At 38.2% G+C, this 13,135-nt stretch overlaps 1 pseudogene; it reads left to right on the top strand.

Moving 5' to 3' along the window:
• The first annotated feature begins 7,686 nt into the window (after positions 1-7,686).
• Positions 7,687-7,773, top strand: LOC115966119 (annotated as a pseudogene).
• The last annotated feature ends 5,362 nt before the right edge of the window (positions 7,774-13,135 follow it).

Here is a 13,135-nt window from a genome sequence, read left to right as displayed (position 1 = left end):
AGGCAGATTGTCAAACCTTGAATTATATATTGGGATGACCAGAACAAAGAAAATTAATATAGATGGGGCAGTGTAGAGGTGACGCCATAATATTATATATATGATTCGAAAAAGGTAAGCAAGCAAATCAGACCCAAAAAAATCAACTAAGGGGAAATTGGAGCATTATAAATCTGTAGTTATAATTTTTCTTCGGCTAAAATGCAAATTGTTTTTTCTAAATTTAGTCGAAATTAATTTCAATAATCTAACTCTATTTCAATTCAATTGAATCTTTTATGTAAGATTTTTTTTTTTCAAAAAACCTTATTTCATTAGTTAATTGCATACTTAACGGCAGTTTTTCTAACAAAATTGGACAAAATGCTTGAATTGAATAAATTTGAAACTTAGAGTACTTAATTGAACCAAAGTAAAATTAGAAGACGGAAATAAATTTCAATCAAACTTTTGAGGGTACACTTTGTATTTTAGTCTTTTTGTTTTCTAATTTGTTTCTTTTCTATCTCAATCCCAACCATCTTCTTTGATTGAAATTAATATTTTCTAAGTGTGCTCACTAAATGTATTAATTGCAAATGGCTCAATGCCTTATTTCAATCTTTAAAGTGGTGGTCTGATGGGAATGCAAATCTTATGTTTTTGTATTCCATCAATTATGGTATGTCATGTATTTGATTTTTTTTTTTTTTTTTCATTTTAAACTTTGGTTATTTTATAAGGAAATTCAAAATAAATGTATGGCAAGTTATAATTTGTGGAACATAAGATGAGACACAAAAATTGGTATAAAAGATTTGTATTCGTTAAGTTAGGGATGGCAATTTTGCCCCGCCCCACTTGACCCGCCCTTCCCCGCTTCGTCCCATGCGGGTTTTCCCCACCCCGCAAAGGTGGTAAGGCAGGGATGGGGTGAGATTTAGATTCACACCACGGGGCGGGGTGAGGATGGGTTTACACTTTTTAGACCCGCCCCATCCCTAACCCACCCCGCATTAATAATGGTTAAATTGTAATTTTTTCATACCCTAAAACCCTACTATTTAAACAAAAATACCATTAACTTATTTTATTCTACCGAAAGTGGCTCTCTACCTCTTTTTTCTCTCTAGCAAAGTTGGAAATAAGGTACCAATTTTAACGTTTTCTTTTGTCTTTATTAGAAACAAATTTATATATTATTGAATTATTTGATTTCATTCATGATTCATACGTCTTTCTCAACTTACTTTTCATCATGACCATTGTAAGGACACAATTCTCTGGCGGCCCAATAAGGATGTTGGGCTCGCGCATGAACGATCCCTCACAATATGATTTGTAGAGAGTGGGCTTGAAAAGCTAGCCGTTGGTCACGGGGCGGCGCCCGGTTCTGGTTTTAGAGGAATTCATGTAGAAAAAGGATTTGGGCTTGAACGTTTAAGCCCTACGGCATCGCATCCTATGGGATGGGCCTCCTCGGACTTGATCCGAGGACCATTAGGGTCTTACCCCGGTTACCCGACGATGGGTTTTTTCTGTAATCTCAGGTGTTGTTGAGATGTTCTCACCCAGATCGTCTCCCTTTTTTGGAGGTGGAATGGGAGTCCCCTTTCGATTTACTTACTTTCTTCTTTTATACTCGTCTGCGTTAACTGTCCTTCGTCCATGTGTAGGGTCAATCTTTACAAGACTGATATTTGTCCCATCAGTCTAATCCCAGAATTGTTGGGGATGGTTGATAAGGCTGTAGAGTACGGCTCTGTCAGGTGCAGAGTCTTATCTGGAAGGGTAGTAAGGATAACTTCCCCCAAGATATTTTGGATCTCCTTACAAATTCGTTCCTATACCAGTTTTACCCCTTTATTCCGGTGGGATTCTGGATCTGCCGAGGACTGAACTGTTCTCGGCTGCCTCCCAAAACTGTTTTGTGCTCTGTATTGTAGAGCTTGGGCCACAGCTCTCCTCGGCTTGGGCCTTCGGATTTTCCAAGAGCAACTGGGCCTGGCCCTTAAATTATTGGGCCCCACAATAGCCCCTCAAAACCCTGCTACCCGACTTCTTAGTTGGAAAGGAGGGTTTTGGTAAACCCGGGCCTTCAGTATGGCTTTATTTAATTCAGCCCTGCATTTAATGTGGGCGGTTTTCCACCTGTCCAGGAAACTCGTCGGTTTACCAGGTATTCCCTTTAATCCGTTCGTAATCTACTCTTGCCGTTTGGCTGTCCAAGATGCTCCTTTAATGACTTCCCTTTACGAGGCTAATTTGCGTTCGGCGACTCATCTGATGAGGTGGGGAAGTGGAACGGACACACCTTTATTCTTCAGATTCCTTTTGGAAACCTGAATGAATTTAATTCCCTTCGTTTTGCCCTTCCTATAAGAAGGCAAGCAGGAGGCCATCACTTTCGTGCAGACTCCCTCTCATCCTTCTGAGATCTGAAACCCCTAGCCTCCCTTAGCGTTCACTTAACCCCATTGTCATACACCCAATCAGAATGCGTTTACCATAACGAGTGATGAAGGAACCATACCCCTCCTCAAAGCACCGTATTCTAATAAAGCTCGAAATGGCTCGGTCAGGGCAAGGCTGGCGGAGACTTAAGATTCGTCTCACCTTCCCTTCAGCCAAAAGCCGAAGCAGGCACTCATCACGTCCAACTTTCGGCGTGATTGAGTCGAGAACTCCCATCATCATAACCAACCGCTCTCTTATGAGCTCACCTAGTATGGCCCCAGCGTGTTAGGAGTCAGGACCGAGGCAGGGACTAAGTGTCTCTGCTTCTTCCTTTCTTCGTTCACTGGTGGCCCTCTCCGCCTTCCTTCCCTAGTCTTCCCAGCACCAGATCCATTCTGGTGCTTTCTCTTCTCCCTTTTTTGCTCCCTTTCTTTCTTTTCATCTCTTCTCTCTTCTTCTCCTCCTTCTCTACTCATGTCCTCCATCTTCCTCATTCATCTCCTCCATCTTCTTCATTGATTTCTTCCTTACTATTTCATTCTCTTTCATCTTTTTCCAAAGAAGGTTCTTATCATAACATGAGCAGCATTGAGGCAGAGATTGGAGAGACTTTTGAAGACGAGTTTAAAAGACGCCTGACTGTTTACATATCTGTACTACGGATGTTATTGTTGCTTAGGCAGTTCACATTTTGTATAGGCTTGTTTGAGCCCCTCTTTGTACGTTGTAATGATTTTTCGTATTAATAAAAAATTGTTGTCATTTCATTTCGCATATTCTGTCTCTTTGTTTTTATAAATTTGCAAGTGCTGCTCGGCTCAATAATATCGCATCTAAATCAATGACGACTAAGACCAAGATACTTAATAATAAAAAGATGTTGCCATAACTCCATAACTTTAATAGAAGTGCTTGGCACAATAAGGCCGACCAGTGAAAAGTAATACTTACCCACGCTAGCCGAGGAGAGAACCGAAGGCTTGATGCCGTGTGAGAAATAACCATCTGAAGACATATCACCCGCCAAATGAACAGCCTTCTTAGGCTACTGAATACTGGGGCGTCCCATCACCGTCCTTACACCTTTGTTGGCCTTAACCTTTTATGGTGTTTAAGCCGTGGACGGAGTAGCCTGACATTTTTTTTATCAAGTAGCTCATCTTACGGAATTCAAACCTCTTCTTATCCAAGTAGTTGGTTTCCCCACAGGCTTGAGTCCGAGGACCATACAAGGCCTTGGTTTTGTATAAAACTTGTAATTTCTTTCTTCTTTTTTTTACTCGGTTTCCCCATAGGCTTGAGTCCGAGGACCATGCAAGGCCTTGGTTCTGTCCAAAACTGTGATTTTTTCTTTTTTGTACTTGGTTTCCCTATAGGCTTGAGTCCGAGGACCATGCAAGGCCTTGGTTCTGTCCAAAACTTCCCCATAGGCTTGAGTCCGAGGACCATGCAAGGCCTTGGTTCTGTCCAAAACTTGTAAGGTTTATTTTTTGTACTTGGTTTCCCCATAGGCTTGAGTCCGAGGACCATGCAAGGCCTTGGTTCTGTCCAAAACTTGTAAGGTTTATTTTTTGTACTTGGTTTCCCCATAGGCTTGAGTCCGAGGACCATGCAAGGCCTTGGTTCTGTCCAAAACTTGTAAGGTTTATTCTTTGTACTTGGTTTCCCCATAGGCTTGAGTCCGAGGACCATGCAAGGCCTTGGTTCTGTCCCTGGGCCCATATGCTGAACGGGCCTGGGCTGCGAATTTACTGGGCCCACAAATTAAGAGGTATTTCCGTAGTCTTTGATCACGCGGTACTTTTTGGCGTCCCAGTGTTCGAGGTGCGCCTTCTCGAGACTCCTTTAACCTCAGGGTTGCAGACGACGTTGGAAATCGAGCCAGAGACATTTTGTCTGTAGCGTTCCTTGGGACGCTGCGTAAATTAAATGCCACCACCTCGTCTTTTTAAATAAATAAGAGAGAAAGTTGCTTTACCTACGCACAAATCCTTCAGTTTCCTCCCTTAGCACATCATGTTTGAGGCGAGGGTTGGGGAAAAGGAACTTTCTCCGCCACAGAGGCGCCATGTCCTCCTGAGGCTCAAAAGAGTGATGTACGGGCAAAGGAGGCATAAATTCAAGAGAATACTCCAGTTCGGCAGAGGGGAAAGGGTGTTTCTCCCTCTTTTAGTCAAAATCCGAAGCAGGTTCTGGTCATGCCAGATTTTTGGTATGTCAGAAGAAGGAATTTCCGCCATCAGCGCCGTCTGCCTTGTAGCAGGCAAATTTTTGTGGGGGCTCCCCAACTTCCGGTTCCCTGCACCTTTTCTGTAGATGGTGTTAGCCTGAGGTCAGGTTCCCTGCACCTTTTCTTCACCGGTGCAGGCCCCAAGTTAGGTTCTTTGGCTGCCTGAGTTATGGGCATGTAGAAGCGTCGAGAAATAGTTTCCTTAGACGACATCTTGGAACAGTAGCCAACCTCTCATCTGCGCCTTTTTTCTTCAGCTTTTCTTCATTCTATTGTATCTTTTTTCTTTTCACTTGCATAGTTAGTTGTAATGTAAGCTTGTTTTAGCTTTTCACTGTACACTGTACTGTTCCTTTGTCTTAATAAAAGATAAGTTCATTTCTTTACACATGCTTTTCTTCTCTGCAACAACTACTTTGCACATGAATATTAAATGTAAGCTTGCCCTTAATAATATTCCGGGTAGAAAAATGCCTTAACGCAGATTCCTACCAGTTTAAACTCACAAATATTATCAAGTATAACAAGGGTAAGCCTTAATAAATTAAACTCTTGGAACTAACCGGGATAACCGCTGAGTGCTGCGCGATGCATGCTAGACCAATGTCCGAGAGGGTGGCCGAGTAGCGAGGGACTTTGATTGTGTTTTTGGGTAATATATTGCACTATATCACATCGATCCCTTTGGTGTTGGGGATCCGTGCAGTTTTAGGGATCAACCCTACTGTCAACGGGGAGTTCTCCTCGGATGGATTTTAATGTTCAAGTAACAGTTTTTCTTTTATGTACTTGGTTTCCCCATAGGCTTGAGTCCGAGGACCATGCAAGGCTTTGGTTCTGTCCAAAACTTGTGGATTTTCTTTTATGTACTTGGTTTCCCTATAGGCTTGAGTCCGAGGACCATGCAAGGCCTTGGCTCTGTCCAAAACTTGTTATTTTTTCTTTTCTGTACTTGGTTTCCCCATAGGCTTGAGTCCGAGGACCATGCAAGGCCTTGGTTCTGTCCAAAACTTGTGGATTTTCTTTTATGTACTTGGTTTCCCCATAGGCTTGAGTCCGAGGACCATGCAAGGCCTTGGTTCTGTCCAAAACTTGTTATTTTTTCTTTTCTGTACTTGATTTCCCCATAGGCTTGAGTCCGAGGACCATGCAAGGCCTTGGTTCTGTCCAAAACTTGTTATTTTTTCTTTTTTGTACTTGGTTTCCCCATAGGCTTGAGTCCGAGGACCATGCAAGGCCTTGGTTCTGTCCAAAACTTGTGGATTTTCTTTTATGTACTTGGTTTCCCCATAGGCTTGAGTCCGAGGACCATGCAAGGCCTTGGTTCTGTCCAAAACTTGTTATTTTTTCTTTTTTGTACTTGGTTTCCCCATAGGCTTGAGTCCGAGGACCATGCAAGGCCTTGGTTCTGTCCAAAACTTGTTATTTTTTCTTTTCTGTACTTGGTTTCCCCATAGGCTTGAGTCCGAGGACCATGCAAGGCCTTGGTTCTGTCCAAAACTTGTTATTTTTTTTCTTTTTTGTACTTGGTTTCCCCATAGGCTTGAGTCTGAGGACCATGCAAGGCCTTGGTTCTGTCCAAAACTTGTGGATTTTCTTTTATGTACTTGGTTTCCCCATAGGCTTGAGTCCGAGGACCATGCAAGGCCTTGGTTCTGTCCAAAACTTGTGAAATTTCTTTTATTCGGTTTACTTTTCGACCATAAGCCCCTATACCAGGGCGGGGAAAGTTGGCTTGAGGCCGGAAGCCCCTAGAGATGCCCGCGCCCTTGGCACTGTAAGGCGTAGCCCCTAGCAGAAGCTTATGCCGGAGCAACAACTGTATGTCGCCGGAGTCGGAGGAAGCCCCAGGAATTTCTGCTTGCTAGAGAGCTGACTCCACCGCCACCTGCGCCAACGCGCAAGCCTTCCCACAGACGGCGCCAATTGTAAGGACACAATTCTCTGGCGGCCCAATAAGGATGTTGGGCTCGCGCATGAAAGATCCCTCACAATATGATTTGTAGAGAGTGGGCTTGAAAAGCTAGCCGTTGGTCACGGGGCGGTGCCCGGTCCTGGTTTTAGAGGAATTCGTGTAGAAAAAGGATTTGGGCTTGAACGTTTAAGCCCTACGGCATCGCATCCTATGGGATGGGCCTCCTCGGACTTGATCCGAGGACCATTAGGGTCTTACCCCGGTTACCCGACGATGGGTTTTTTCTGTAATCTCAGGTGTTGTTGAGATGTTCTCACCCAGATCGTCTCCCTTTTTTGGAGGTGGAATGGGAGTCCCCTTTCGATTTACTTACTTTCTTCTTTTATACTCGTCTGCGTTAACTGTCCTTCGTCCACGTGTAGGGTCAATCTTTACAAGACTGATATTTGTCCCATCAGTCTAATCCCAGAATTGTTGGGGATGGTTGATAAGGCTGCAGAGTACGGCTCTGTCAGGTGCAGAGTCTTATCTGGAAGGGTAGTAAGGATAACTTCCCCCAAGATATTTTGGATCTCCTTACAAATTCATTCCTATACCAGTTTTACCCCTTTATTCCGGTGGAATTCTGGATCTGTCAAGTACTGAACTGTCATCGGCTGCCTCCCAAAACTGTTTTGTGCTCTGTATTGTAGAGCTTGGGCCACTGCTCTCCTCGGCTTGGGCCTTCGGATTTTCCAAGAGCAACTGGGCCTGGCCCTTAAATTATTGGGCCCCACAACCATAATATAAATTTTTTTTTTAATGAGGTATGGGTCTGAGGCTCTAAATATTTGTGTCTGTGTCATTGTTTTTGTGTGGGCATTTGGCTGCTATAAAATATAAGGTATGCCATCACAGTCACATTCACAAGCAATCAAGAACGCCATCATTCTGTTACCCAGTTACACACATCCCATTTTCTCTTAACACTTGGAATTTGATCCCATTGGGATTTCACTTTACTTAACAACATTGCTTCTTTATGCTTGTCAAAATCCATATCTATTTTACGAGCTGGGTTTTTGTTTTTGAATTTTCATGTTAGAAATATGAGGTGGTGAATGGAGAACGAGATGATGAGGAATATGTTTCCCTATTGGTTTGATTGCCGATATGATGGCATCAATCATGTATTAGCTCTAGCTGATTGTAGGGTGAGGCTTCACGGGGCCTTAAGGGGCGGGGATGGGGTAAAAAAATTTCCCCATCATGCGGAGCAAGGCAGGGATGGGGCAAGAAAAATCCATGCGGGGCGGGGGCGAAGATCCCATTCTTCGGCCCCGCCCCATTGCCATCCCTACGTTAGGTGGATGGTTTGACTTTGTAGATTAGAGATGGAATTCAGAAGCCTTAATTAAGAGGAATATTTTTGTAGAAAATGCAAGTAACAATGAAAAATGATGAAAGCAAATAAAGGAAATGCTAATTTAATTATAAACTGAATTATAAGTCATTTCTAATTCCATTGGATCTCACTGAAATGAATTAGATGGCTAACAAATCAAATCAAAGTCTAACAACAATTAATGATTCGAAGGTTTGTGGTGAATAGATCAAAGCCTAGATTATCACACTAACATCAAAATGATTCGAAGTAAACATATTTCAAATAAAATGAGAATAACAACAGAGATCTTGAATTAAACTTCAATAAACAAGATTAATCTGAGTAAAAAGATTACCAATATGTATATTCATTCTTACAAGCATGAACACCTTCTTAAACCCTATGAACTTTGAAAGAATCCCCCAAGGAAATAAATTTTACAAAAATATGATTTATGTATATGCAGGTTTGTCATTATTAAGTGGTGTCCTTCCTTGTAAACAAGCCTTCTATTTATACTTAAGGCTAAGCTGATCCTGATGGTTGTTCCTTCCATGTGCCTTTCTCTCTTTAATGTTCGTGGTTATTATCAATTAGTTTTTTCAGGTGTCTCTCTTTACTAGGGCTCGAATGACACTTGTTGCGTCATCATATGGTAGCTTTTAATTGCATAAAGCTGCTTTGAAACTACATTCTTTTTGCATGCACTTTTCATGGGCTAATGGCTAATGGCTGTTTATGAGAACTGCCATGTATGTTGGCACATCACTTCCAAGTGTAGTTTACCTGTCGTCCCATTTGACGTGTTTATAATGACTATAAGAAATTTTTTAATTTAAGGCTAACACATATCCCATCCATGATTTGATTTTTCTCACAACATGAACATAAAAAATAGAGACATGTCGAATATAGCCTAGTTAGACTTGGTAAACATCCATATGATATACTTACTCAATCCAATCCACATACCATGAAAAGTTAGCAATATTTGTGATATACCCTAAAAGAACTAGTCAAGTTACAATAAATGTTCTCCCTAATCACTTAATTGCTCGATTCAATCTAGTGAACATTCGTCTGTACAACACAATTATCCAATTCAATCTACATAATCATAGTGACACAAAAAACAATAGAGGTTTCAACTAAGTTTGAACTCAATATTCTCGCCCCCATTAATATCTTTACCTATATGTGGGTGGAGTAATTTTTCATTTAAAATAAAAATTTAAAAGTTAAAAGATTTGTAGTTTAGGGGTTATTATCAACATGTGAACTTTCATCAATGTTCCTAGTTTTTTAATTTTTAAAATTTTGGAAGATCTTTTTTGTTCAAAGCTAGTCCCAATCTTGGACAAAGGAGGAGGTTGTGATAGGTTGACAATCAATATAATGTTTAGTCACTTTTCATAAATTGATGCTATAATCGAAGAACATCATATTATAAAAGTAAGGTGAATGAAGTGAAAAAGTGTATTAAGAATATTGGTCTATTAAGCTATAAAGAAAATTTGGACAAAACTACTACATATAGACCAATCATGCTATATGGTAATGGTATTGAATGTTGGTCTATTAATAAACAATATGTTCATAAACTGAGCATTGTTAAATAATAATATAAAGATAGATCGATAAGCAGAAATACAATGAAAGATAGGATATGAAATGAAGAGATTCAATTCAAGATGTGAATGGCTCCCCATTGATAAAAAAAGCGAGAGGGAATTGCTTGAGCGATTAATGCACTAGTAAAAAAGAGTGAAAGGATTGAAGTCAAAGGAATAAAATGAATAGAAAGACCTAAAATAACGCTAGTAGTAATTAAGAAGATGATAAAAAGTATAATTTTAGATATGATAGAATGATGGAGAATAATACACATAAACGATTCGATTATTCTATTGAGGATATTCATAACCAATCCCATAATTTTGTGACTAATTAAGACTTTGTTATTATTGTTATTAAAAATTTACAAGATTTTATTTAATTTTTTCGATGTCTAAGAATTGAGATTGTTCCATAATGTCTCTCATAGTGAACTTAATTGAAATAAGAACTGATAGTACTTAAATTGTTGATTACCTGACTCTTTGTATTGATCCAATTTTATCGGATGTACCCAAAGCATGAAATGGTTCAGTTTTTTAATTGTAAACAGCAGAAGAAAATTGAGCATTATCGCACAAAAGTCTGAGAAATGTATGAATTGAAAATTATTAATTAAGCAAACAGATGCGTGAAATTTACAGAAGACATTTTACAAATTCTTAGTCATGCTCATGCAAGCTAACTTGTCAATTATTAGTTTATTATTACACCTATCATAGGCTACTATATTTTTATATATGTATTTTCCTTGAAAATTAATATTTTATGATTAATCCAAGCATACGTTACATGGTAAATTGTCAATGAATGAAACAGTTGGCAGGATTCTCTGGTCTCAACAGTCTGGTCTAACTTTGAGTACACATTATATAACAGGAAGAATGAAATTATAAAATAAATAAATAAAAGGAAAAGTCATACATCAAGAAAGAAAGTATTTTTGTTTTAGCCGACCTTTTATAATTATATTAGGAAATAGATTTGTCCTCTATCTTCATAGCATAATGAATATGTGAGGAGTTTGACCCTAGTATCACAAAGCAAATAGGAACAATGGCCTTGAATGTGTTTCAATAAACAATTGCGTGGAATTATATAAAATGTAAATGCACACGCTTATAAGTATGTTGGAACAAGCTAAAGTTTGCATGGGAGAAAACAATTCCTTCAATTAGACTCAAACCTTCTCTCTTTTATTTTGTGCATTTTTTGTTTTTGTTTTTATCTACTGATTTACTTTTTCTGTTTCTTTTGGTTTACGTCAGGATTTGCACACAAACTCTGTTCCTTTATTTGAAAAAAATAAGTTGTGTAAAAGTATTTTTGAATGCTGTACTTTAAATGATTTTAATTAGTTAAGATAAGATGACTTTTTTTTTTTATATGTTTATCTTTTGTCGGCTAGAGGTTAAGAATGGACTACTTTCACAGATCTCATAAATTTCAAATTAAAATACCATATGCCCATGATCATAATTAAGTTTTATATACTAATACTTTTCAGCCCCATTTGGTTGGGGCGATTTTGGAAATGGAAAAGGAGTGGGGGGAGATAATGGGGTTATTGAATAGCGTCATTGGGTGAAAAAATAGGGGTATGGAAAACAAAAAACAAAACACTTCGGGTCCACAACTTTGGCTTGTTTTATTTTTTTTCTCCAAATTGAGGAGAAAATTAGGAAGAAAGAGGTCATAAATAAGAATTTATCCATCTACCCCTCTCCTCCCTCCACATTAATTTCCTCTCTTTTTTTTCTTTTCTTTTTTTTTTGTGGCTAAAATGCAAATTTCACCCTTTAAGTTTGACTAAAATTCATTTTAGTCCTCTAATTTTACTTTCATTCAATTGAGTCCTCTAAATTTCAAAATTATTCAATTCAGGCCTTATGTCCAGTTCCATTAAAAAAATGCTGTTAAGTATGCAATTAACTAATGAAAAAAAAAATTCTCACATAAAAAATCTATAAAATATTTTTATTAATTTTATAGATTTTTTTTCATGTGAAAAATAATTTTATTTTAATGGAAATTTTAAAAAAAAAATTGACAAAATGTCTAAATTAAATAAATTTGAAACTTAGAGAACTCAAAATTTTTTTTTTTTTAGAATACTAAGTATTTTTAACACACATACACGGAGAGAGAGAATAAGGTCTTAAAGGAACTTAAAGAACTCAATTAAATGAAAGTAAAGTTAGAGCATTAAAATCAATTTCAGCCAAACAGTGCATTTTGCATTTTAGCTTCTTTTTTTTTAATATCAATGTTCATTATTTCTTATAAACTATTAATTTTTTTTTTAATGTAATAATGGCATGAAAGTAAATTTATACAAATAACATTTTCTATCATCTCATTTTTCTTCTTAACAAAAAAATAATAATAATAGTTTTCCATAATTCTATTTTTCGTCCCACAATCAAATACATATAAGGAAAAACTTAATCTTATTTTCTTTTCTTTTCTTTTTTTATAGCCAACCAAACGAAGCTTCTGTTTTTTTTCCTTTTTTCTTTTTCTTTTTCTTCTCAAATACACTGCTAATACATAAATATATCCGCTTAGAACAAAGATCCATCATGGTAGTGTGAGCTTACACGACCTCCAAAAGCTAGGTTGTTGAACTTACACCCACGACCCCATCTCTCTCTCTCTCACTCTCTCTCTCCGTGTGGATGTCTTTCGGAAGTGGAAAAGGACTTTGAATGGGATTTAGCAAAATGAGAGGCTCTTGTCGGATAGACCATATTGGAAAGATAGGTGTGTTTACCTTTACCATTTCAATGCTGATCCTGACTAGATCAAATTTGACCATTTGATTTTTAAACATCTTAACGTGGGAACCCTTAAGATCCATAAATTTTCAAAGAGTGGTTGGCCGTCCTCTAATAGGGGAAAACGATGATTACCAACTTTGTTTAAAGGTTTAATAAGTCAACCACTAAACTACAAACACACCCCACCAAATGTGACTAGCGTGGCTTTTCTTGGTGCACATGCTTTTTTTTGAATGCTAATCACTTAATTAATTTAAAGCTCGTTTCCTATGGATAGGTCTTTGATTTGATTTACTAAAACAGTGACTTTGTTCGGGTTTTATTAGTGAATCGAAGACTGATACCAAACCAAGAACACCGAACTCTGATATCAAATCTGGACCACCTCAAGAGAAGGAAAAGGAAATTTGCAACCATGTGATTATCTTACAATTAAAGCCTTAAGCAATCAAAGGTTTATTCCAAGTGCGCAACATCAGGGACCATAAATGACATGGGACATGACAACAAAGCTTTCATATATAACTTGAATGCATATTTACAGAGACAAGATTTGGGTTTTGATCAACCTGCCTCTGCTCATAAAATCCATACAATAAGACTCACTTTGTAACATATACGGAATTTTCCATAAACTAATCATGGGAAAATGAATTTTGAAAATTTTTAAAGTTCCGGAAATGCTTAAAAAAATGCACAACTGAATAGAGTAAATACTTTCTTTAAAAAAAAAGTGAATACAGAACGCCTACCCATATAAGTGAACACACAGGATGAAATGCGAGGTGATGATC

Source organism: Quercus lobata, chromosome 10 (assembly GCF_001633185.2).
Source record: "Quercus lobata isolate SW786 chromosome 10, ValleyOak3.0 Primary Assembly, whole genome shotgun sequence".
Taxonomy (NCBI): domain Eukaryota; kingdom Viridiplantae; phylum Streptophyta; class Magnoliopsida; order Fagales; family Fagaceae; genus Quercus; species Quercus lobata.
The sequence above is the reverse complement of the archived record's forward strand: the minus strand, read 5'-3'. Positions and strand labels throughout refer to the sequence as shown.